This window comes from Leucoraja erinacea, chromosome 32 (assembly GCF_028641065.1).
Source record: "Leucoraja erinacea ecotype New England chromosome 32, Leri_hhj_1, whole genome shotgun sequence".
Classification (NCBI taxonomy): domain Eukaryota; kingdom Metazoa; phylum Chordata; class Chondrichthyes; order Rajiformes; family Rajidae; genus Leucoraja; species Leucoraja erinaceus.
In genome coordinates this window covers 10,339,182-10,365,585 of record NC_073408.1, presented here as the reverse complement: position 1 = coordinate 10,365,585, position 26,404 = coordinate 10,339,182, and the positions used below count along the sequence as shown (strand labels likewise).

The window sequence follows — 26,404 nt, the reverse complement described above, 5'->3', positions numbered from 1 at the left end:
AAAATTCAACTTAAACAATTAATTGTGAAAAGGCTTTGTTGCATATACAGAATCAGGGGAGAAGTCAATACTGATATGGAATCCCCCATCAAGCAAATTCAATGCAAAGTGATGATATCTGTTTCTAAATTCTCAATGTGAAAATCTCTGGGAAGGACGAATTAATTGTCATCTCTAGAATATAATAGTCATTTCTGATTAGTCGCATCATTACCTGATAATTGACTGAATGTACAGTCTTTAAATGGCCCGTCTAATTGAAATGCTTGCACAATAGCTGAGGTTTGTAGCAATGCCTTTCAAAACACGCAATAAGAATACATACAGATTATTCTGCTGAGAAAACATTACACAGTTACCTCAGAAATTTCTTCCTCCTTCTTGAACTATGGCTTTTGCTCGACTGCATTCTGTTAATTCCCTACAATTCTGCTTTGGCCCTGTCCGGAAGTGGTGGCGCTGGTAAACGGCTGCGGCTCGCCTGCAGCCCGTTTGTCTTTACTTTTTTATGTTGTTTTTTTTTTCGTTTTGTCTAGTTAGTTTTTGTTTTTAGTTTGTGTTTATGTGGGGGTGGGGGGTTGAAACGGGGCTTGCTGTCTCTCCCTTCGGGGGAATACGACTTTTTTGTCGTATCACCCTTCTCTGCCTCCGTCTGCGCTGAGGCCTAATGGCGGAGCTGGCGGCCTCGAGGCTCCGGAGGCGGAGCAAGTCAGGACTTGCCCTGGGCTCGCTCCCGTGAGGGCGGCCCGGCTCGGGGCTCAGACTCTCCCGTGAGAGCGGCCCAGCTCGAGGTGGAATGGCGCTCCCGTCAGAGCGGCCCAGCCCGAGGGTGGAATGGCACTCACGTGAGGGCGATCCGGCTCGGGGCTGGAACGGTGCTCCGGTGGCTCGGAAGGCGTTCTGGCGGCGATGACCTGAGTCCGGGGTTTAGCCGCGGGCCAGCGGCTGCGACCGTTGGACTGGAGGGCGGCAGCTTCAACCACTCCGGGCCGCGGTGTTTGAGCCGGCCCGTTTGCGGGGTTCGGTGAGCCGCGGGACTGTTTGTACCATCTCCCGGTGGAGTATCGCCTCAGTGCAGAGGGAGAAGAGGAGGGAAGAGACTGCAGCCCTAAAATTTTTGCCTCCACCACAGTGAGGAGGTGCTTGGAGGACTCACAGTGGTGGATGTTAATTTGTGTTTAGTGTTGTTTATTATTGTATGATTGTATGTATGACTGCAGGCATGAAATTTCGTTCAGACCATAAGGTCTGAATGACAATAAAGATATTCTATTCTATTCTTCTCCTTGCATTCCACCACGACAATCTCAGCATTCAACTCTATCCTTCGCACTTACCACCAGCTCCAACAAAATCTCACTACCACATTTACCCACTCAGGCGGCACAGCGCCAGTCACCAGGGTTCCCTTAGAACTAGTGTATGGGTGATTGCTGGTTGGCACGGACCCGTTGGGTCGAAGGGCCTGTTTCCACACTATCACTAAACTAAAACCTTCTGGCATTTTGAAAGAATCACTCCACTCTTCCATTCCATCCCTAGCACTCCCCATTTCATTGGCACCTTCCCATACAATTGCAGGAGAAGCGATGTCTTTCACTTTCTCCCTTCCCGCCTCCAGGAAACACCGATTGACACATACTTGAAATGTGGTTGATTCTATTCACTGTTCACCATGTGGCCTTGTTCATATTGAAGAAACCAAACTCATATTGGTTGATAGCTCTGCTGGGCACCTACATTCATTCTGCATTCATTGACCCTATGCTTGCTGTTGCTGAGCACTTTAATTCATCATTCCACTCCCATTCTAATCATTCTTTGTATGACCTCCTGCACTGTTACAATGAGGGCCAGTGCAAGTCTCTGCCACCCTGGTTCTTTCTTGGCATGTTACAGCCTTTGGGCTGTAGTATCCAATTCTACAACGTCAGCGACTCACTCTGCCTTTCTGTATCAGAGGTAGCTATATCTGCATGTTTTCATTGTGGTTCACTTTTTATTTTATTTGTACAATTTACTCTGTTGGATTTGTCCCACAGACTTAGCATTACACGGAGAAAGCACATACTGGTCTTATTTGTCACATTTACTCAGTTGGTCTCACCCTATCGATAATATTTCATTTGTTCTTCCCATTTCCGCCATTCCTTCCCACTGGTTCAACCTCCATCTTCTGTGTAAACTAGCACTAACTCATCAATGGAGACACAAGAGACTGCAGATGCTTGAATCTTGAGCAGAACACTAAGTGCTGGAGGAACTCGGCCAGTCAGGCAGCATCTGTGGAGGGAATGGGCAGATGACGTTTTGGATCGGGACCTTTTTTTCAGATAATTATTTTCTCTCTTTCCTAGTTCTGACAAAGGTTCTTGGCCCCAAAACATTAAAGCTACTTCTCTCCCCACAGATGTTGCTAGACCTGCTGATTGTTAGCAGCATTTTCTGTTTGAATATCTGCCAGTTCCTTTCGATTATCTGACTGTCACTGTGGAATTTCTTTCTAGAGGATATGCCATTTCCCACAAATACTTTCTCATGTCATAAAATTTGCCTTCGCATGTCCATCTTGAAATTGAAGACTGCCCATTTTCAGGTTCCGAGCTTCTCAAAGGGGAACATCTTGAACCAGGTTCAATGAAGGTTTTATTTTTCACTAGGGGGCAGTGCATTTTGATGAATTTTGAAGTTGCCAATATCCCGATCAACACTAGGTGGCAATTCACTCCAATTTGAAGCCCTTCCCATTACCATCCTGAGTCAGATGTACAAAAGGCAATTCTTGATGCTAACTGGAATACTTAAAAAGATTTATAAGCAAAACCAAAGCTGGAGGAACTTAAAGGGTCAGGTAGCATCTGTGGAAGTAAAGGACAGATGACATTTTGGGTTGGAATGGCATAAAAAGCACATGATAAGAAGGAGCAATTATTAAAAGTGGAGAGGAAATTAGTTCTGCCGAGTATAGGAATGAACATATACATACGTTGGACTTTTGAATTGAATAATTGTATGGGAGTTTGTTTTTTTTATGTTGGGAGTGTCTATTTGATGAGTGTTCCTAACCCAGGGCTGTTTCTGTCACTTCAACTCACCTTTCTCTGACCTATACGTTTGTGGCCTCCTGCACTATTACACAGAGGCTCAACACAAGCTTAAGGAGCAGCACGTCATTTTCCACATAGGCATGTTGCAGCCTCACTGACTCAATATCAAATGTAATAAGATAGTCACAAAAAGCTGGAGTAACTAAGCATCTCTGGAGAGAAGGAATGTGTGACGTTTCGGGTCGAGACCCCTCTTCAAACGGGTCTGAGGAAGGGTCTTGACCCAAAATGTCACCCATTCCTTCTCTCCAGAGATGTTGCCTGTCCCACTGAGTTACTCCAGCTTTTTGTGACTATCTTCGGTTGAAACCAGCATCTGCAGTTCCTCCCGCCATCAAATATAATAATTTCAGACAACTTGCTATCCCTACATCAGATCTGACATTAACTCAGCTTCCTGATCTCTATTACATAGCCTAATCAGCTGGGCATTTCTTACAGCTCTACAGGTCACCAATTTTTTACATGCTCCTTTGTGTTCCCATTCTCTTTAGCAAATCAACCAGATAGTTTTATCAACTGATAATCACCTCAGCAACTCTGGCCTCACCCTATCGGAGATAGTCCCTCCACTCTGCATCTTCAAACTAATTTGTTGTACTCTCTTTCCCATTCCTCACCAAGGATCTTTAACCTAAGACCTTCATTCTGTTGCACTTTCCACAGGTGCCACCTTGCTTGCCAAGTATGACCAGCAGTTTCTGTTCACCTGCACTTTTTTTGAGTTTCATTGTAATATATGTTGCCATAAAATGAGGCATCTATTTTGGATATTCATACTCTCTCTAAGGTATTTAATTGAAATCAGTCTGACAGGCATTCTTAGCCCGCCTCCTCTATTTTCTCAAACTCGTAAAGTCCATGGGAATGGCCACCATTTCTTCGCTGAGCGATCCTGTTACTTGACCACAAAACACCAGTTGCCAAGCTGTTCTGACCTCCATTGACACATGTGGGCAGTTTGCAACACTTGTAACCCATCCAGTGCCTGTGGAGAATGATTTCACATTTTCTTTTTTAACACTCTACTGTATCAAAGGTACCATCACCACAATTGTGAGTGAATGTTAGTCCCAGTGGTAGTATTTATGCAATGTTCAAACCGTGGTGTTAACGATCTTAGTGGGTGGAAAAATGAACTTCCACTCCAACGCCCAGCCAGATGCTAGTATTATATGGGTGCCACCCATCCCATTATAGTGTTTGTGGGGAGGCGGTGAAAACATTGTTGTTTAATAATACTCAGTGAAGAACTAATCACTCCATCGGCGGCTATTAAACTATAGGTCAGCAAGGAAGAATTACATTGCTGGCTCTAGGAACGTTAATCAGCACCTGAATTCTTCATATTATACTTTATACTTTACATGAAGACAGTGCGGATATAAAAATGATTGCATTAGCATCCTAACTTTAAAGCGTAGACTCGACGGGTCAAATGGCCTAATAACTTAAGAAGTCTGGATCATGGATAAAGGCCATCAAGAAATGCCACTGCAAAGCTCAATCATATATTATTGGATTCTATATCAATGAAGGGCAGTTCTGCTCAAGAAGGTCAAGGGTCAAATATCAATAGTGTTTTATTATATGTAGAAATAGAACAATTAATTTCTTACTGTCTATGATAAGCATAGTACTGTAGAGCATTAATCGGGGCCAGAGTATTTTCTTCCGAGTAAACTTTCATTTCCTATGTGAGTCTGAGGAACTATCCAGATTTATTCTTCTTGAATGAGGTTGGAACTGATGTACTGGAATATACACAGCGTCACAATGATGCGTCCTGCTCGTTGAAAGCAAATTAAATATAATGTTGTTACGGTTCACTTCTTAATAAAGAGACAACTCGCAAAAACGTTAGTTAGACCAACTCAAGCTTTACTGATCATCGGCAGGGAAGTGAGGGGATACACCAGTCAAGTAAGCAACACAGACACTTGACTTCCCCTGTGCCGCCACTTCAATGAACAAAGAGTTGTATGATCTTTTATACTGTGTGTTTGTCACTTAGTCACATTCCAAAGATGTTAGTCATGGTCAGAGATACAGTCAATACACATTACTACAGGATGCGTCTGAGCTTGTCTCTTGTCAATTGGTAGACACATTTCAAAGGCATTTTATCAGCAGTCTGAAGAAGGGTTTCGGCCCGAAACGTCGCCTATTTCCTTCGCTCCATAGATACTGCTGCACCCGCTGAGTTTCTCCAGCAATTTTGTGTACCTTCGATCTTCCAGCATCTGCAGTTCCTTCTTGAATATTTTATCAGAAGCTACTTTCAAGACAAGACATCTCAAAGGCATCGGTCATTGTCTCAATATACATGACTGAGACAAGTCTGAGCTCTCTATCATCAATTGATAGACACATTTCAAAGGCATCGGTCATTGTCTCAATACACAGCAACCCGAGGCACGCCAGGGCTTGCCTCTCTTATCAATCCACTGGAAAAGGCCTGCTTGAGACGAAATATAAGCTATAACCTAGTCCAGGATTCCATTATGTACCTTTTCATTAATGCGTTATTTGAATCCAACATGTTATTTGGAATGTAGAAACTGTTAAAAAGGCAGAAAAATGAAATAGGATGGTATACCTAAGAATTGGGATGTGTTACAAGCAGAATGTAATTGGCATGATAAAACAACGGGAAAAGGCCTGATTGAGTCGCAAATTAAGCGACAATTGGTAAAAAGAGAAATAAACGGCACTGAGGAAATATAAGCTATAACCTAGTCCAGGATTCCATTATATATCTTTTATATATTTAAAAGCATTTAACCGTTTCAACGTGTGTGTGTGTGTGTAGGAAGCTCCAAAAACACTAATGTGATGATGATTAGATGCCTTTTCTTCCCACTGATGGCGACTAAATGATAAATATTGTCAGGGACAATAATTGCCCCAGTCTATCTGAGTACATGAAGTTTTTCTAGTCTATCTGAGTGCATGAAATATTTACACAGGTAAACACGTGGGGATATTGATAAGAGTATTTGGCTCAGGGTGTGGATAAAGACTCATTTTTGATGCAAGACATAATTGTTTGTCAGTGCCTCAGCCATTCACAATTAATTTGCATCCTTTTCACAAAGGATAAGGATTTTTCAAGGAGGCATTTGCATTTATAATTACATTTTAAGCATGCTTATTATTTTATTTATCAATTATGCAAATATGTTCAATGCTCCTTTGTATGATGATACCTTACTGTGTGCTGTACAAGATGAGTTAATGATAATTATGGAGACACGAGGAACTGCAGATGCTGGTTAAATAAAAAGACAAACGGTATTGCAGTTCAGTTTAGTTTATTGTAAAGTCCAATTAAAAATAGTCCAAGGGGCACCAATGAGGCAGTTCAGGACTGCTCTCGAGTTGTGGTAGAATGGTTCAGTTGCCTGATTACAGCTGGGAAGAAATGTTCCCTGAATCTGGAGGTGTGCGTTTTCACACTAGTATAGCTTTTGCCCGATGGGAATGGGGAGAAGGAGTGGCCAGGATGAGACTTGTCTGTGATTATGCTGCTGGCCTTGCTGAGGCAGCGTGAGGTATAAATGGAGTCAATGGAAGAGAGGTTGGTTTATGTGATGGTCTGGGCTGCGCCCACAATTCGTAGCAATTTTTCGTGGTCTTAGATGGAGCTGTTCCCGAACCAAGCTGTGATGCATTCTGATCAATTGCTTTTGACGGCGCATCTGTAGAAATTGGTGATAGTTTTTGGGACATGTCGAACTTCCTAAAAGCCCTGTCCCACGGTGCGAGTTCATTCCAAGAGCTCTCCTGAGTTAAAAAAAAATCCAACTCGTGGTAAGCACGGAGAATGAACGTAGCGGGTACGTCGGAGCTCGGGGACGTCACTTAGCGGCTCGTAACGCTACCGGCAGGTACTCGGGAAGACTCGCTAACGGCAGGTAAGCACGGGAAGACTCGTGAAGATTTCTCAACGTGTTGAAAAATGTCCACGAGAGCCACGAGTTCGAATCAGGGCAAACTCAGGAGAGTTCTTGGAATGAACTCGTACAGTGGGACAGGGCTATATGCTTTCCAAGGAAGTAGAGGCGTTGGCATGCTGGAGGAACTCAGCAGATCAGACAGCATCTCTGGAGAACATGAATAGGTGATGTTTTGGGTCAGGATCTTCCTTCAGACTGATTGTAGTAAAGGCATGAGAAGAGGGGATAGGACAAGTGATAGGTGGATACAAATAAGGAGAGGATGTGATAGGTCAATGGTTGGTTAAAGGCAAGAGATGAAAATACATAATACGAGCTAAGGAAAGAATAGCAAATTGTGAAACCAGAGAAAGGAATATAGGTGAACAGGGTGGGGGGAGGAAGGGGAAAAATTGGTGAAAATCCAGATGAGGCACAGGGAAGAGAGGGGAGGTTGTTACCTAAAACTGGATAATTCAATGTTCATATCGTTAGGTTGTAAGCTGCCCAAGTGGAACATGAAGAGCTGTTCCTCCAGTTTTTGTGTGGCCTCACTCTGGCAATGGAGGAGGCCCAGTATGGGAATGAGAAGCAGAGTTACAATGGTTAGCATCCGGGAGATCATGTAGCCCTTGGGGAACTGAGCACGTGTTCGCTGAAACCGCCACCTTGTCTACGCATGATCTCACCGATCTAAAGGACTGCGAGGGGTTGAATGCATCCATGACAAGGATTGTAACATAGTTGTATAATAATTTACTTAGTATATTTCTTTGTCTTGTATTATGGTGGTGGGTTCTGTTTTTTTTATTGTATTGTAAATATTATTTTTAATAATTGATTAATTTTTTTGATAATTAAAAAAAAGGATGATTGTTTGATGGGAATTAAGTTACAGAGAGCTGTGTTTATGGAGGGAGGAAAAGTTGAAGACCTTGGATTATTCAAATCTAATGTAACAAAGGCACAATATTTTAAAAAGAAAATACAATTAAGAAAGACAATCTTAGTGATCTATGGAGATTGTGCACCTCTCAATAGAATACATTGATTTTTTAGGATGTAGTCCCTTCTTTCTTAATCATGTAATGAACAAATAGCTGCTCATTCCCTTTGCTCACAGTCTTTGAACATGCTGTAGATTGATTCAGACACTGAGATGTTTGTAAGAACACTACCCAAGGGTGATTGCAAGGGCACCGACAGGCAGTTAAAGATTACACAGAGACTCTAAATCAGGCCAAGTAAGCTTATTAATGGTCTTAGACAGTCTTGCTGAGATTCATTACGCTGCCCCATCCACTCCATCAAGCACTCGGCTGGGTGAAAATCACTGGGGCTGCTTTAGAAGGAAAATAAATTAGAACGAGGGTACAATATGCTGGCCACTCTGATGGCAGTGTTGTTCCTTATCACCAGAGCAGTTGGGCAGGTGAGTCTAGCAGCATAATTAGCAATTGCTGTTAATGGCTGTGTTAAACATGATCATTGCATCAATGTCATCTGTTTTCAGAAAAAAAAACTGTATTCAACTCCTTCCCTGATTCTACCCATCCCCTCCCCCCAATCAAATGTACTGTAAGGATGAGGTTTCCTGATTATAAAGTCTTAGCTTGAACACAGAATTGCGATCAGTGAAGTGATCTTGGATAAGTAGCATAGCTTCCGAGAGATATTGTGATCAAAAGAAAACCTATTATGGTTCATACTCGGCACTGTGACTTCTCATGAAAAGAGTGTGAATAAAGACATCTAGTGTGAATATAATGGCCTTTCAGTGAAAACAAGCTATGGAATTGTTCCAAACAGAGCAAGGTCTTTCTATATATTTCCGACTCTGCGTCACCTGGTATCCCCGGAACCACTTCCTTATCAAAGTCAGCTTTTTAATTAGATAAAATGTACTTTAATCGTGATAAAAAATATATACCAAACAAAAACTGTGCAGAACTCTTAATGTATTCTGAGTGTACATTCAATATTCAATTAGTAACTCAGCGGGTTCCTTAACTCACTGGAGAAAAGGAACAGCTGATGTTTCAGGTCGAGACCCTTCTTCAGACTCCAGACACCTGCAGTTCCTTCCTACAAACTCCCGTTAAAGTCAGCCAGCCAAGAGCAATGTTTAAAAAGTGGGATTTTTCCCGATTTGTGTAGTCTCTGAAATTTATGTTGAGGTCGGAGTCGGGACTTTTTTCCCGACTCCGACTCCAACAGCACCAAAATTGCTGCGACTCCGATTCGACAACTCCGACTGCACAGCCTTGTTCTGCATTGTACACAACAACCGAAAGTCCAAGACTATTGGTAGACACAGGAAATGAAAGAATTTCTTGCCACACCGTCAGGAGGAGAATCGACTGATAAATCAATTGCTGCCAAATCACAATAATCAATCTCCATTTATCAATTAACAAAAAATTGACATGTTGGTGAAAGTTTGCCTTCCATGGTTTCAAAGTCAGCTGTTCTAGTCACCCATCCGAATGAATGGGATCATTACATTAGAAAGGGTGCAGAAAAAAAGATTCAATAGGTTGCAACCCGAGCTTCCGGGTTTAGGTTATAGGGAGAGGTTGGATAGGATAGGACTTTTTTCCATGGGAGCATAGGATGCTGAGACCTTATTGAGGTGCACAAAATCATGAGGGGTATGGCTAGTGAATGTTCACAGTGTTTTCCAGGGTCGAAGATTCTAAAACTAGAGGGCATAGACTTAAGGTGAGAGGGGAGTGATTTAAGGGACCACTTTTTCACACAGAGTTGGTACTTCTTATTGGGAATGAGCTGCAGGAGGAAGAGGTAGTGATGGTTAAATTACTTTTCAAAGACATTTAGACGGATATATGGGTAGGAGAGATTTATGAGGTTATGGGCCTAATGCAGTGAATGGAACTATCTTAATATGCCCACTTGGCCAACATGGACAAGGTGGACCAAAGGCCTAGTTTTCATGCCATTCTGCTCTATGAGCCTATGTTCCTCACCATCATGCAGTACTTATCCCTTGTCATTTGACAAATTACATTTATGTAATATTTGATGTACTTTTAATTGGCCTAAATATGCAACACAACCTCAAATAATTTTTTAGACAATTTAGACTTGAGATTCAAAAGGACTCGCTGGCATCCTCTGGGTCTCCGATTTCCTAAGTGTTGAATGTAATATAAGGTATTTTGTCTTCAAATGTGTTTTAAGTTTTTGACTGGGAGAGATACAAAATGCCTGACACAACCTCCTGGGGCTAGTAAGTAAATCTGGAAACTAAAAGAAAAGCTTATCTCATCGTAAGACCACCAAAAATTGTGCAGATGATTAAAAACGGTAAAATAGTTGTAGTAGCAGTTTATCAGTTGTAGTAACAGTGTTTTCAGTTATCACTTGGAATGCCACAGTGGCAGGTCCAGTTCAAATGAGTTTATTGTCATGTGTCCCTGTATAGGACAATGACATTCTTGCTTTGCTTCAGCACACAGAACATAGTAGGCATTTACCACAAAACAGATAAGTCTGTCCATATACCATAATATAAATATATACACACATGACTAAATAAACTGATCAAGTGCAAATAACAGATAATGGGTTATTAATAATCAGAGTTTTGTCCGAGCCAGGTTTAATAGCCTGATGGCTGTGGGGGAAATAGCTATCCCTGAACCGGGTTGTTGCAGTCTCCAGGCTCCTGTACCTTCTACCTGAAGGTAGCGTGGAAATGAGTGTGTGGCCAGGATGGTGTGGGTCTTTGATGATACTGCCAGCCTTTTTGAGGCAGCGACTGCGATAAATCCCCTCGATGGAAGGAAGGTCAGAGCCGATGATGGACTGGGCAGTGTTTACTACTTTTTGTAGTCTTTTCCTCTCCAGGGCGCTCAAGTTGCAACCTCACAGAGCCAGGGACCTATTCAATCCTGTCCTGAGGTGCTGTCTGTGTGGTGTTTGCTCATTCTCCCTGTGACCGGGTGGGTTATCTCCAGGTGCTCCAGTTTCCTCTCACATCCCAAAGACGTGTGGGTTTGTTGGCTAATTGGCTACTGTAAATTGCACTTAGTGTGCAGGGAGTGGACGAGAAAGTGGGATAACACAACTAATGTGAACGGGTTGGCATGGACTCGGTGGGCAGAAGGGCCTGTTTCTGTGCTGTATCTCTAAACTAAACTAGGCTGAGGTACCGATTTTGTAGGATTCACAAGCCTAATATGATTGAGCACCTTCGGGGAGAGTTGAGAGACGCAGTTATTTTACACTAGCATATCTCACCTCTCTTCATAGGTAGACAAAAATGCTGGAGAAACTTAGCGGGTGAGGCTGTACCTATGGAGCGAAGGAATAGGTGACGTTTCGGGACTCAACCCAATTTGTCAGCTATTCCTTCGCTCCATAGATGCTGAGTTTCTCCAGCATTTTTGTCTACCTTTGATTTTTCCAGCATCTGCAGTTCTTTCTTAAACATCACCTCTCTTCATTGTAATTATTTTTAGACAGTATCCAATAATTGTGATAGGGATTGCACCAGGTTGTTTGTGCAGAATGTCCTTGTGGCACTGCCCACCTGGATCGCCAGAATAGATTGGCAGAATTCAATTTATTGTTTCATCGTATTGGCAGCACCTCTAACAATGTGGCACTCCTAGAGTGCTGCTCTTAAACCTGGGTGATTATGTTGAAAGAGCATTTATTAGCATAATGACATCAGTAATAAATGCTGGCTTATCATACTGATGTCATTATGCTAATATGTGCTCTTTCAACGTAATCAAGGGCCACTCACACCACGCACAGTCCCTCTTCTCCCCTCTCCATCGGACAGAAGATACAGAAGCACGTACTACATTCAGGGTCACCTTCTTTCCCACTTCTGTTAGACTATTGAAAGAACCTTTCATGAACCAATGGTGTGGTCCCGATCTCCCCACCTGCCTCTTTGCGGACCATGCACTTTTTTAATCTGCCCTTCCTCTATAACTTGGTGTAGTTATATAGATAACTATATAATTATATAGATAACTATATTAGATATAACTAGATTCTTGATAACAACTAGAGAGCAGTCCTGAGCTACTATCTACTTCATTGGAAACCCTTGGCTTATCTTTATTTGGACTTTATGTTGCACCAAATGTTATTCCCTTTATCGTGTTTCTGAACACTGTGAATGGCTTGATTGTAATCGCGTATTGTCTTTCCGCTGACTGGTTCGCATGCAACAAGAGCTTTTCACTGTACCTCGGTACATGTGACAATAAACTAAACTAAACTCACTATATTGTCCCCTCTGGTTATTATCTCCGTGCACTACTTGTCGAACTGTACTTGCGTATCGCTTGATTGTAATCATGTCTGGTACGATTTGACTCGATTGCACTCAAAACACGTTTTTCATTGTCTTTTGGTACTGGTGACAATAATAAACCAATACTAATAATGCCCACTCTTGTTATCCTGTGCCATTCTGAAGATTGGGACCAGCTTTCACCGGAAGGAGCCAGTGCGCTACCAGGTGAACCAGCCGCTGCCCTGGAAGGTTCAGAACGTCAGCCGCAATCGAAGGTCCAGTCGGGTTGACGAGGTAAAAGCCATTGTTCCTCTCAGATTATAGATTGATTGCTGTAAACATTTGTGCACATAAATCGTGACCACTGCAAAAATAGACCAGCAACGTGCTCTGATCAATGTGAGTTCAGACTCTAAATTCTTCTTGTGTGAGTATAAAAGCTTAAAAACACTTTTCATCAGGGTTAGGAACGGCTTCTTCCCCACTCTTATCAGACTACGAAACAACCTGTCATATGCTAAGGTCGTGGTCTCGATCTCCCAACCTACCTCATGTACTATTCTACTTCTGAGTGTTTAGAGACACAGCGCGGACACAGGCCCTTCAGCCCACAGAGACCACACCGACCAATGATCCCCGTACACTAGCACTATCCTACCAACTGGGGACAATTTTATAATTTTAGCTTAGCCAATTAACCTACAAACTTGTACGTTTTTGCGCCTTGAAGAAATGAGACTCCGACTAATAGATAAATATGACCAATTCTTAAGGAGCTGGTCTCCTTTCATCGACTTTTTGGAATCATGTGATGCAGCGGTACGGTAAAGATTGCTGATTTCAGTTCATGACGCGGATAGATCTACATCTCCGAATACACATTTGAAAAATTCTCTTTTAAGGGGAGTTATGTTAGTTTGTAGGTCTTTCTACTTATGCTTTTTCTTTTTATTTTTTACCGTGAATTTCTGCAGAGACTTCACGTTTTTTCTACTCTCTACCCCATCTATTTTTGGGGGAATCCTTGTTTGTCTTCCAGCTGAGGTGTTTTGCCTTTTGAAAGGAGCTTGCTTACCTCCTTGGACGATAACATAAAATAGAGGGTGTTTGTATAGAATGGATTCACGATATTCCATAGTTGGCACCTAAAAGTAGTGCTCCACTGTACTGCTTTGGTACTGTATGAACTTCCCTAATAAAAGATAGAGAAATACAGCGTAAAAAAAAAAAAACTTGTACGTTTTGGAATGTGCATCAAACCGGATCATCATCTAGCGAAAATCCGGACATGGATCAACATATCAAACATTAGCATACAAACAGACAGTACCCGTAGATCAGGATCAAACCCGGGTCCTTTGGCACCATAAGATTCAGCACCAGCTACTACTTACGCCCCTGTGCCTCCCGAGTGCTTTTGGAGGTTTACAGTTAAGCCAAGTTAACCTGCAAACCTCTACGTCTGCTTGTTCTTGATTCAGAGGGCCGAAGATTTCTGCAGAGAGTCCACCCATGTCACTACAAAACTAAACTGGTGCCCCATACAGACAGCTCTGGGGGAGGATCGAACCCCAGGTCTTGGCAGCTGAGGTGTTGCTCTGCCTTCTGAAAGGAGCGTGCGGCACTCCTTGGACGAGGAGTTAATAGGTCCTTGTTTGTATGTGATGCTCGTCATCCTTCCTCCATCACGATAGGAATATGAAAGTTTGTGCTTGGATCTGTCGTGCTGTGTGGGGAGAAGTGAAATGGTCCCTCAATCAGAAGATAGAGAGATACAGCGTAGAAAAAGGCCCTTCGGATCACTGAATCTGCATCAACAATTGACCATCCATTTTCATATCCTCCATTAATCCTATCATTTTTATTAGCATATCAAACAGCACAGTAGTTTAGTTTAGAGATACAGCGCAGTAGAAGGCCCTTTGGCCCACCGATTCCACACCAGCACATTAACACTACCCTACACACTCGGGGAACAATTTTACATTTACACCAAGCCAATTAACCTGCAAACCTCTACGTCTTTGGTGTGTGGGAGGAAACCGAAGATCTTGGAGAAAACCCAGCCATGTCACAGGGAGAACGTACAAACTCCATACAGACAAGCACCCGTAGTCAGGATCGAACCCAGGTCTCTGGCGCCGTTTCGTGTCAAGGCTCTTTTTCAGCCTGAAAGAAGAGTCTTGACCCGAAACATCACCCATAGCTTCTCTCCAGAGATGCTGCCGGTCCCGCTGAGTTACTCCAGCATTTAATAAAGGATTCAATTCAATTCAATTCATTTTGTGTCCATCTTCAATTTTCTTGGCCCCGCTCTGGGAGTAGAAGTGGGGGCGGACCCGGACCGCAACGGCCGTGAGTCCCAGGCCGAGCTCGGCAATCGTTTGCCTGCTTCTGCTACTGCTGGAGGTGAGACGTTGCGTCGCGCGAGGGTCTTGGGTCTGTCCCACTTTGGCCGTCAGTTATGCGACAGGCCGTTGGCGCGCGAAAATTTCTTTCGCTACAAAAATTTCGGAGCCCCGCGCGATGTCGCACACAACTACATGCCCCTCTGCACTTCTCAGTGGGACTGGCCCCACATGGCCATACGATGCCCGTGCGCCCCAACGTGACGACGAGATTGCGTCATTTGCGTGCCAAGGACACGTAAGTGGGACAGGGCGTTTAGTTTATGGAAGGACCATTCAAAAGCCTGATTGCAGAGGGGAAGAAGCTGTCCCTGAGTCTGGTGTGGACTGTAAGATACTGGATCTGCTCACCACATCGTACCACGGACTTCAGAGTAAAGCTGAATGCTCCTCTGGGCTGCCATGCTGCTATACGCACAATTCCAATACTGAGAGAGTGCTAAAACGTTTCACCAGTTCTCTTGTACGTTGATGTTAAAGGTTGGAGTTCGAATTGTCCAAACATTTAGTCTGGGAATTTCTTATCGACTCATTTAATCGCAAGCAGAATTGTAAATGACTCTTAAGAGTTTGGGATTGACAAATGTCATGATCTGTGAACCCACGGTGGACATTCTGTTCCTGACTCACACATTAGCTGTTGCTGTGATGTGCGAACAGCACTGTGCAATTGAATATATTATTGATATAGAAAAGGTGCAAAAGATCTAAGATGAAAAATATCCTGCAGATTCCTTGTTTAATCAGACACTGAGTGGAAAGAGGCATGTTGTATTGTCACATCATTCAATTCTCCAGTGTATTCATTCACAGATTGCGGGCAGTTACTGGGCAACATAATGTGGCCAAGGAACCATGTTCGGGGAGACTAAATAAACGCAGCAGATTGCCTTCCCTGAAGCAAATCTGATTTTTATGACATTGTAATAAGTTCACAGCCACCATTATTGATGCTAGCTTTTTAATCACAGATTTTCTTAATTCATTGAATTAAAAACTCCCTGCATGTGCAGTGGTGCGATTTGAACTCCGAACCTTAATCCAATAACATAGCCTCCTGTGTACCATAGCCATCCGAGCAATATGCCACGATTTAGTTTAAAATCCACACAATTGGCAAAACCTCGAATGCTTCTGAGTGGAATTCTGAGTAAATAGAAGAGAGAAGGAAAAAGAGTGCGTTGAAATTAATTAAAAATGACTTGCATCAAAACGAAATTCACCTCGCTGCGCAGGCAATCCACCCATCCTCTTTATCTCTGCACCTGCTCCAGTATTTGAAGCCCTGACTAGAGAGATTAAGGCACTGTCGATCCTCTGCAAATAAAATACAGGGACGTAGAAGCCATCTTGATGATATTCAGATGACACGATCTCCATCGATGTCAGTAAAATAACCAGAGCATTTGAGTAGGACCCCGGTGTGGAGTGTCGGCTTGTTGCTTGACTGATGCTATTTCCAGCCAGCGTTGACATATTTATAATTCCTTAAACCCTGCTGTAGCTTCCACCATCTGTGCATCTCCAGCAGAAAAAAAGTGACCTTCCTGTGCCAAGGGAAAGCAGCAGAGTCGAAGGAAAAGGATGGCAAAATTTGCTGGCTCATAAGGAATGTTGCCAAGTCAGAACTTGACAGCTGATTAGATATTCTGACTATCGGTTCCAAGAAAGAGTGAACTCCTTCCACAAAGCCAAAAATCAACACCATCGTTCGGCCTTAGAAGGCCAAACCCTAACTTATCAATTAACTTTTCAGATAAAGTTTTGCCACAAAAAGTTTTTGCTTAAAATAAAAATATCTAAGAGGAGAATGAATTCTTATGGGGAGGTAAATGGATATTGGTATCAATAGGGTTAAGAAGTCAGTCATAGTCATACTGCACAGAGACAGGCCCTTCGGCCCAACGCACCCATGCGACCAAGATACCCCATCTAAACTAAACCCATTTTTGCCACATTTGACCCCTATCCCTCCAGACCTTTCCAATCCATGTACTTGACCAAGTGTCGTTTAAATGCTGTGGTGGTACCTATGTCATTTTTTGTTTTGACGATAGACTTTCCTTTCTTCAAACATATGAATTCATCGGCTTTACTATTTTTGGAAATGCCAGTTTTTATTAGCTTAGATTAGTTTGGAAATAGAGCATGGAAATAGGCCCTCTGGCCCACCTAGTGCATGCTGACTATGTGGCAACAGCTCTACCAGCTGCACCACACCTTGCCCTCTCAATACGTAAACTGAATATGTCAGATTATAAAATGTGTCCCCACTACTGCAGCAAAGATTCATAGCAAAAGGATTTGAGTATAGGAGCAGGGAGGTTCTACTGCAGTTGTACAGGGTCTTGGTGAGACCACACCTGGAGTACTGCGTAGAGTTTTGGTCTCCAAATCTGAGGAAGGACATTATTGCCATAGAGGGAGTGGGAGAAGGTTCACCAGACTGATTCCTGTGATGTCAGAACTGTCTTATGAAGAAAGACTGGATCGACTTGGTTTATACTCTCTAGAATTTAGGAGATTGAGAGGGGATCTTATAGAAACTTACAAAATTCTTAAGGGGTTGGACAGGCTAGATGCAGGAAGATTGTTCCCGATGTTGGGGCAGTCCAGGACAAGGGGTCACAGCTTAAGGATAAGGGGGAAATCCTTTAAAACCGAGATGAGAAGAACTTTTTTCACACAGAGAGTGGTGAATCTCTGGAACTCTCTGCTACAGAGGGTAGTCGAGGCCAGTTCATTGGCTATATTTAAGAGGGAGTTAGATGTGGCCCTTGTGACTAAGGGGATCAGAGGGTATGGAGAGAAGGCAGGTACGGGATACTGAGTTGGATGATCAGCCATGATCATATTGAATGGCGGTGCAGGCTTGAAGGGCCGAATGGCCTACCTAATTTCTATGTTTATATTTTTCTAAAGATGAAACCAAAGAGTTAGGTTTGTACATTCCTAATTTTCATCGCCCCACTATTATTGGCTGCAACTTCACCTGCCAAGTCTGTAATTCTCTCTAAATCTCTTTGATTCTATTCTTTCCGTGAAAGATCCCCCACTATTTCCTCCAGGTGAACTTTGATCTGCCTTGCTGATGACCTGGTTACATGGTTTGCATCCATTCTTGTGATACAGATTGGGATGTTTTAGTGTATTAATATAAACATTATTGTGGAATATTGCAAACCTTCTTGGCACCTTCTGAAGAAATTCTATTCTAAACTTCCAAATGTTAGGGTTAATTCTTCTTGCAAAATCCTCTGGCTAAATATCATGTGGCAAGTATTATCCCTTTTTTTTTAAATCTTCATTTGCCAATTGCTTAATTGATCCAAATCTTTTAACACATCTTTTGCGACATCCCCTGATTCTAAACTGCTCTTAATTTGGTGTGCCACCATCATTAACCAAATGTGGCATTCTGCACTGCGTAAAGCGTACGAGAATGGCATCATGTTGCAACTTTATACCTGTTGGCAGCTCTGGTCGCTACACAATACTCAAGATGTTTTGGTGCTGGAGAGAGCACAGAGGAGATTCACAAGGAGGTGGCTGAATTGGAGCATAGTAGTTATAGGGAGAGAATGGATTTATCCCTGGAGCGAAAAGTGACTGAAGGTGACCTGATTGAGGTAATGAAGGAATGAATTGGGTGAATAGTCAGAATCATTTTTGCGTGGCGGGAGTGATTAAAACATGAGTGGCAAAGCTGCAAGCTGAGATTTCGGAAGTTTAGAAGGGATCTGAGCGTGGATTTTTGTTTCTTACAGAGGGTTACTTTAGACTTTACTTTAGGTGGCGATGACCATGGCTGCCTCACCAATGGTCTCTCATCTTTTCCCTTCTTTGTTGTTTTTAGTTTGTTGTAAAATGTATGTTTTAGTGTACTTTTAGTTTTGTTTTATGTGGGGGTAGGGGAATTTAAAAAGAAAATCTCTTTCCTTGACAGAGATGCAACTTTTTTCCGTGTAGTATCTCCGTCCGTAGTCATGATCAAACCCGGGTCTCTCTGGCGCCATTGTGCCAGCGTGCTGCCCGCTAACATTTCAGTTGGAGGGAGAGAATGGATAGGCTAGGGTCGAAAGAGACTGTGGGTGACCTGATAGAGGTGTAGAAAGTGATGAATTGGGTGGAAACATTTTTGAATGGCGGGAGTGATTAAAACATGAGTGGCATAGCTATAAGCTGAGAGGTAGGAGGTTTAGAGGGGATCTGAGCGTAGATGTGACTTTAGACTGAGCATAGGCTTTAGAGATAAATTTGAGAATTCTTCTTAATTCTCCTTCTGACTCTTTTAGCTGGTCCTTCTATTCCTTGCTCATCTGCTTTCCTTCTAAATGCATCAATGCCATTCACTTCAACTGTTCATACTACACAGAAACAGGACCCCCCACCCCCTCCACTCCACCCGCCAGATCATGGTAGTTATCTATACTATCCATTATCCATTTACCTGCATTTGGTGGCTGGTGATTCAAGTGCCTGGCCAGATGCTTCTTAAATGTTGTGAGAGTAATTGTCTCCATGTCCACAAGCAGTGCATCTTAGAATCCAAGTACTTGCTTGCGAGGGAAGCTTAGAGGCGCAGGGGTAGAGTTGCCGCCTTTTCAGTGCAAGAGCTGGGGTTTGATCCTGACTGTACAGAGTTTGGACGCTCTCCCTGTGTCCGCATGGGTTTTCCCCGGGTGCTCTGGTTTCCACTCACATTCCAAAGACATGCAGGTTTGTAGGTTAATTGGCCTAGAGTGTAGGATAGTGCTAGTGTATGGGGTGATCACTAGGCAATGCGGACTCGGTGCTGACGGGCCTGTTTTTTCATGCTGTATCTCTAAAACGAAAACTAAAGCTGAATACAACCACTCCTCTCACTTCGCTCTGTCCCTGGACACCAGATAGAGTCTAATGGTCTTGCTTGGATCGCCCTCCATTGTAGTGGGTCAGACCTGGCATAGGTTTGGTAGCCCTCATTCATTCAGAAGGCAAGGACTAAGTTTTTGATAAATCTAAATATATTGATATATTCTCCCGTTCAATTGCAATCGTCAGAGGCACTTAAACCGTTAAAACGCCTTGCTAGTTTGACACGGGCTCCCAGCCTTGCCTTCTGCCAAAGACCAGCTAGGCGTTTTGTGTGTAGTAGCTCTGCTCCATGCTGCCTGAGGTCTGGTTGCCCGACTCGAGTGTGTGTGGAAACTCAGTCAGATCGCTCGTCCGTGTCCAGACAAGATGGATATTGATATGGGGAGGAGTGCAGGCAGTGGAGTAGAAGATCCAAACTATTGTATTTACTCTTCCATTACCACATTCGGCAGCTATAAAAACATTGTCATGTCAACAAGATAATAGAGAAATAAAAGATTTGAGATAACTACTGCTGTGGACAAATATCGGTTTTAACGCAAGTGTCACCACACATCCCATAACATAGTTGAGCGTATTTCATTCCGAAATATCTCAGTGACTATGATGCAGACTAAACCTTTCCATTGGATGAGGTAGGGTGGAGACCCCACTATTTCACCAATCAGTAACATACTATAATTGATTTGACAAAGCTGAATCTTGAACGTTATTTCTGCTGCACCAGTTTGCTGAGAAGAGAGAGAATTAAATTTATTCACTCTAACCACCGCAAAAGAAAAGTCCAAGAATTGCAACACATCACGTCATAGCAGATATTCCTCAGTTCAAGATTATTGGCTATGAATTTGAGTTGCAACTTCTTTTGAAAGAAATGTTCTTTGGTCTAAATGTATAAAATCAAAATCAAAGCATGTTCTAGATTTATCTTATCTTGTAAATAACTTAAAAAAACAAGAGGCATGAAAAGCACTTCACCACTGCAAGAAGCACCCTTTACGGTTTTAAGATGTGGTTTACAGACAGGGCATCAAACTGATTCTTGGTTAAGAGACTGGTTATCAGCAAATTATCAGCATAATTTACAATGACCACTTATACAGACTCTTCTTGTTCTCTAGGAAGGACGGAGGCTCTCGATGAAGCCGTGCTAATCGTTCGCAGGGCAACACAGCAAGAGGTAGGTTTCCATTTTCCACCTGGCAACCGTTCAGAATTTGAACTGCAACCATCTGCCTGAGCTTCTGAGGGCCGTCTCCAAATATCCACACGGCTGTTCAGGGAGCCATGGGATCTGGAGAGTGCGATTACCAACTCAAACCCTTTGGAAGACTGGTGCCCTCAAATATATGTTTTTTTAAAGTCACCGCTTTTATATAACACCCTGCATGTCCCCTTCAGAACAGTCAAAATGTGTTTCAAACCTAATGAAGTTCTATTAAAATAAGTCAAAGTAGAAGATGCAGCAGCCATTTGTGCCTTGCCAGCTCCAACAAACAGAAATGTGCTAATGGATAATCTGCTTTAGTGGGATTGATAGGGGGGCACACACAGAGCTCTCTGATTTTGCGTCAAATGGGAAGCCTTTAGTTTAACATCTAATCTTGGAAACAGCGCAATCCTCGCTGGCTGGACTGATCGGAACAGCTACTGAAACTTAAGTCAGTATCAGGCTTGGGGACAGACCTGAACTGGTTGTTTGCTGCACTGGAGCTTGTCTCGAGCTTCGTAGTTTAGTTTAGAGGTATAGAGTTTAGCGTCTGTATTAAATCGCTGGATACCACCCTACACCTCCCATCTATCACCCTCCTCCCCCCCTACTCACCCCATCCCCACTAAGTTCTCCATCCCCTTCCTCCCTTCCATCTCCCCCCCCCACTCCTCCCCCTCCCCATGGCACCTACCATCCACCTCCATCCCTTGCCCACTCCCCCATCCCAACTAAGTTCTTCCCCCTACCCTTTCCTCCCGCCCATCCCCCTCCTCCTTCCCCCTCAATCCATCAACATAAATAAAAATAACACCTACTGAGCTCCAATTATAAACCAAGATAACACCCATGCAATGATGTAAATTACCAGTAGATTACCTGACATTTACCACGTTCAGTTCCTTTAAAACCAAAATATGGTTGAGAATGGAGAAAGTATGAATAGTAACCTTGCAGATGACACTAAAGTGGGTGGTATCGTGGCTAGCGAGGATGGTTGTCAAAAGTTACAGCAGCTCATGATCAGTTGGGCAAATGGGCTGAGGAATGGTGATGGAGTTTAATGCAGATAAGTGCGAGCGAGGTGTTGCAATTTGGGAAGTCAAACTAGAGCAGGACCTATACAGTGAATGGCAGGGCCCTGGGCAGTGTTGCAAAGTAGAGGGATCTAGGAGAGCAAGTACTTCTTTTCTTGAAAGTGGTCGGGGAATCAAGAACCAGAGGACATAATAGGAACCTGAGGGGCAATGTTTTCACGCAGATGGTGGTGGATATATGGAACTGTGCTGCCAAAGGAGGTAGTTGAGGCAGGTACTAAAGCAATATTTAAAAGACAATTGGACAGGTATATGGATAGGAAAGGTGTGGAAAGATGTGAGCCAAATGCAGGCAGATTGATTTAGTGTAGATGGGGCATCTTGGTCGCCATGGGCAAATTGGGCCGAATGGCCTCGTTCTGTGCCCTATGACTATGACTCAAACTAAAATCAGCTTTACTGTCATTTCTACTGAAAGTTAAGAAATGTTCATATTATATTGTTTATTACTGTTTATAATATTGAGCAGTCTTGGGCTGTATAACATAGAAACATAGAAATTAGGTGCAGGAGTAGGCCATTCGGCCTTTCGAGCCTGCACCGCCATTCAATATGATCATGGCTGATCATCCAACTCAGTATCCCGTACCTGCCTTCTCTCCATACCCTCTGATCCCTTTAGCCACAAGGGCCACATCTAACTCCCTCTTAAATATAGCCAATGAACTGGCCTCAACTACCCTCTGGCAGAGAGTTCCAGAGATTCACCACTCTCTGTGTGAAAAAAGTTTTTCTCATCTCGGTTCTAAAGGATTTCCCCCTTATCCTTAAGCTGTGACCCCTTGTCCTGGACATCCCCAACATCGGGAACAATCTTCCTGCATCTAGCCTGTCCAACCCCTTAAGAATTTTGTAAGTTTCTATAAGATCCCCTCTCAATCTCCTAAATTCTAGAGAGTATAAACCAAGTCTATCCAGTCTTTCTTCATAAGACAGTCCTGACATCCCAGGAATCAGTCTGGTGAACCTTCTCTGCACTCCCTCTATGCCAATAATGTCCTTCCTCAGATTTGGAGACCAAAACTGTACGCAATACTCCAGGTGTGGTCTCACCAAGACCCTGTACAACTGCAGTAGAACCTCCCTGCTCCTAAACTCAAATCCTTTTGCTATGAAAGCTAACAGACCATTTGCTTTCTTCACTGCCTGCTGCACCTGCATGCCTACTTTCAATGACTGGTACCATGACACCCAGGTCTCGCTGCATCTCCCCTTTTCCTAATCGGCCACCATTTAGTTAATAGTCTGCTTTCCTGTTTTTGCCACCAAAATGTTGCCTTGAATATATGAATGTGATCTAGGTTACCTGGAGTAAATCTAATCTGTAACAGCTGGTGTAGGCTCTATAACTGGCCAACTGTCTCTTTATTTGAGAAGGAAAAACAAGAGTGAAGCATTAGTAGATTCTATATGATGGATTAAAATGTAAAAAGTACCAGTAGAGGGAGTACTCAGTTAATCAAACCGAGATAAGGAAGAATTTCCAAAATGTTTCCCCATGATTGGTCAGAGATGGTGCAAAGCTCACCTGAGCCAAAGTGAGCTGTGCTGCCCTTTGCGTGTGAGTTCAGGTGTAGTCTTGGACAGATGCAAGAGCATCACCAGAGCAACATTGTTTATGTGTTTGAGACTTGATAGAATGAACCAGTTCAGGGGTGGGGAACCTTTTCATGTTCGAATGCCGCATTAAGTTAGCTGTAATCTAATAAGGCCGCATCCAAGAAACTTCAATTAGATATACTTCACGACATTTATCTTGAAAGTTGTTGAAGAAATCTATTCCTCGTGTTCTACCCGTACATTGCCCCTAGTATGTAACGAGTGGATGAGAAAGTGGGATATCATAGAACTAGTGTGAGTAGGTGGCCAATGGTCAGCCTGGATTTGGCAGGCTGAAAGGGCCTGTTTCTATGCTGTATCTTTAAACTAAACTAAACTAAACTAAACTAAACTCAACAATCTTATACCTGAGCCTGTAATTCTGGACGAGGTTATTTTTGGTTGTCTAAGCTTGAGTACCATCACTTTGAATCTTCACAGTGAAGTTACTGTGACTCATCAAGCCAACAGCTTCAATTTTTTCCAACGGTGCGACTTACAAATTCTTGTGTGATTGTGTTTCGGTGTGAAAATGTAGCATGTAAAAGTTGGCAGCATGGGTCCAATGCCAACGTTCTTAGACTTTATGATAAAGTAATGTGTTTAGTGTGAAAACGCACACCTCCTGATTCAGGGACAGTTTCTTCTCAGCTGTTAAGAACAAGCAACGGATTCATTCTACCACAACCAGAGAGCGGTGCTGAACTACTTTCTGAAAGTCCTGACCCGAAATGTTACTTATTCCTTCCATACAGAGATACTTCCTGGCTTGCTGAGTTACTCCAGTATTTTGTGTCTATCTTCGGTGTAAACCAGTATCTGCAGTTCCTTCCTGCACACACTATCTATCTGGTGACGCTCGGACTATCCTTAATTGGACTTTGCTGGCTTTACCTTGCACTAAACACTATTCCCTAATCATGTATCTATACACTGTAAATGGCTCGATTGTAATCACGTGTTGTCTTTCTGCTGGCTGGTTAGCACACAACAAAAACTTTTCACTGTACCTCGGGTGGTGTCTCATTTGTTTCCAGGCTGCACACAGTGATGGCAACAGTTACATGGTGTGTATTTACATATAAAATGTATTTTTGATTGATGGCATGCATTGTTGCTCTGGTGATGTACCGAGTACCTGTACCTTCTTTGACCTGGGTGCTGTTGGAGCTGGAATCATTCAGGCCAGTGCAGAATATTCAATCTAGGTCCTGACTCGAAACCTGAAGATGGTGGAAAGCCTTGGGGGGCATCTAGAGGTTAGTCCGTTGCTGTAGGATGCCCTGCCTCAGGCTTGCTTTCATTGTCACAGTAAATATGTGGCTGGTATGGAGGAGATTTGTCCCTCACCATGATCATGGTGAGGGACCCAAGCAATGGCTCAGCTTTAAAAATTCTCCTCCTTTTACATTCGAAACATACTTTCGGGTAGTACAGTGGCACAGCGGTAGAGCTGCTGCATTACAGTGCCAGAGACCTGGGTTCAATCTTGACTGTGGGTTCTGTACATTCTCCCTTTCTCTAGGTGGTCCTAGGTTTTCTCCAGGTGGTCCAGTATACTCCCACGTTCCAAAGACATGCAGGTTAATTAGCCTCTGTAAATTGTCCCTCGTGTGTAGGATAGAACGAGTCTACAGGTGATCGTTGGTCGACACAGGCGTTGTATCTCTAAACTAAACTGGACAAAACGTTCTTTATCTTGGAAATCACCTCCTTTCTTCCTAGTTGTTCTTCATTCTTCACCATTCAGATTAAAAAATGTGAATCAACTTTGTGTGATCCTGATAGAACTTGTGTACAGAATGACATAATTATGTATGTGATCCTCCCTCAGAGATATGTATTTCTCTAATTTTGATCTTCTATTTATCCCCAAATGTAACCATCCCCATCACCAGTGCTGAGTTTTTAGCTGTGAGGCAAGCTCCTGCAATTCTTCCTCCTGCATTTGACTGTCCACTTTTTTTCCCTCCCATTATGATGGTCCTTCAAATATAGTGCCTTAAAATCTACTGACCAAATCATTGCTTGTACAGGTCAATGGTGTTGTTGAAACACCATTCATAAACACCTTACAAAAGAAGCAAATATATGATATAACCATATAACCATATAACAATTACAGCACGGAAACAGGCCATCTCGACCCTTCTAGTCCGTGCCGAACACATAATCTCCCCTAGTCCCATATACCTGCGCTCAGACCATAACCCTCCATTCCCTTCCCATCCATATAACTATCCAATTTATTTTTAAATGATAAAAACGAACCTGCCTCCACCACCTTCACTGGAAGCTCATTCCACACAGCTACCACTCTCTGAGTAAAGAAGTTCCCCCTCATGTTACCCCCTAAACTTCAGTCCCTTAATTCTCATGTCATGTCCCCTTGTTTGAATCTTCCCTACTCTCAGCTTTTCCACGTCAACTCTGTCTATCCCTCTCATCATTTTAAAAACCTCTATCAAGTCCCCCCTTAACCTTCTGCGCTCCAAAGAATAAAATATGATGAGAGGAATTTAAAGGGAATGCAGATAAAATGGAGAGTTGGATTAGCCCGCACAGTCCGTTTAATCCAGGTAGAAAGGAACTGCAGATGCTGGTTTACATGAAAGATAGGCACAAAGTGATGGAGTAACTCAGCGGGTCAGGCAGCATTTCTGGAGAAAAAGCATGGGTATCGTTTTGGACCGTGGCCCTTCTTCAGACCCGGGTGAAGGGTCCCAACCTGAAACGTCACCCATCCTTTTTCTCCAGAGATGCTGCTTGACCCGCTGAGTTACTCCATCACTTTGTGTCTATCTTATGTTTAATCCTTTTGGAATTGTCTGAATTATGCAAACAAACCGGGATCCCATCAATAAAGACAAAGCTGACATTTGACGGATTCAACCGATTAATTTAACCCGG

General features: G+C 43.1%; 1 long non-coding RNA gene across 1 annotated transcript in view; it reads left to right on the top strand.

The window, feature by feature from the left end:
• The window catches only part of LOC129712349 (uncharacterized), a 38,215-nt gene that overhangs the window by 9,661 nt on the left and 2,150 nt on the right, over window positions 1-26,404 (top strand). Inside the window, exons 2-3 of the long non-coding RNA XR_008726042.1 lie at window positions 12,507-12,617; window positions 20,710-20,768. This is a non-coding gene — a long non-coding RNA (uncharacterized LOC129712349). The remainder of the gene's footprint in view (window positions 1-12,506; window positions 12,618-20,709; window positions 20,769-26,404) is intronic.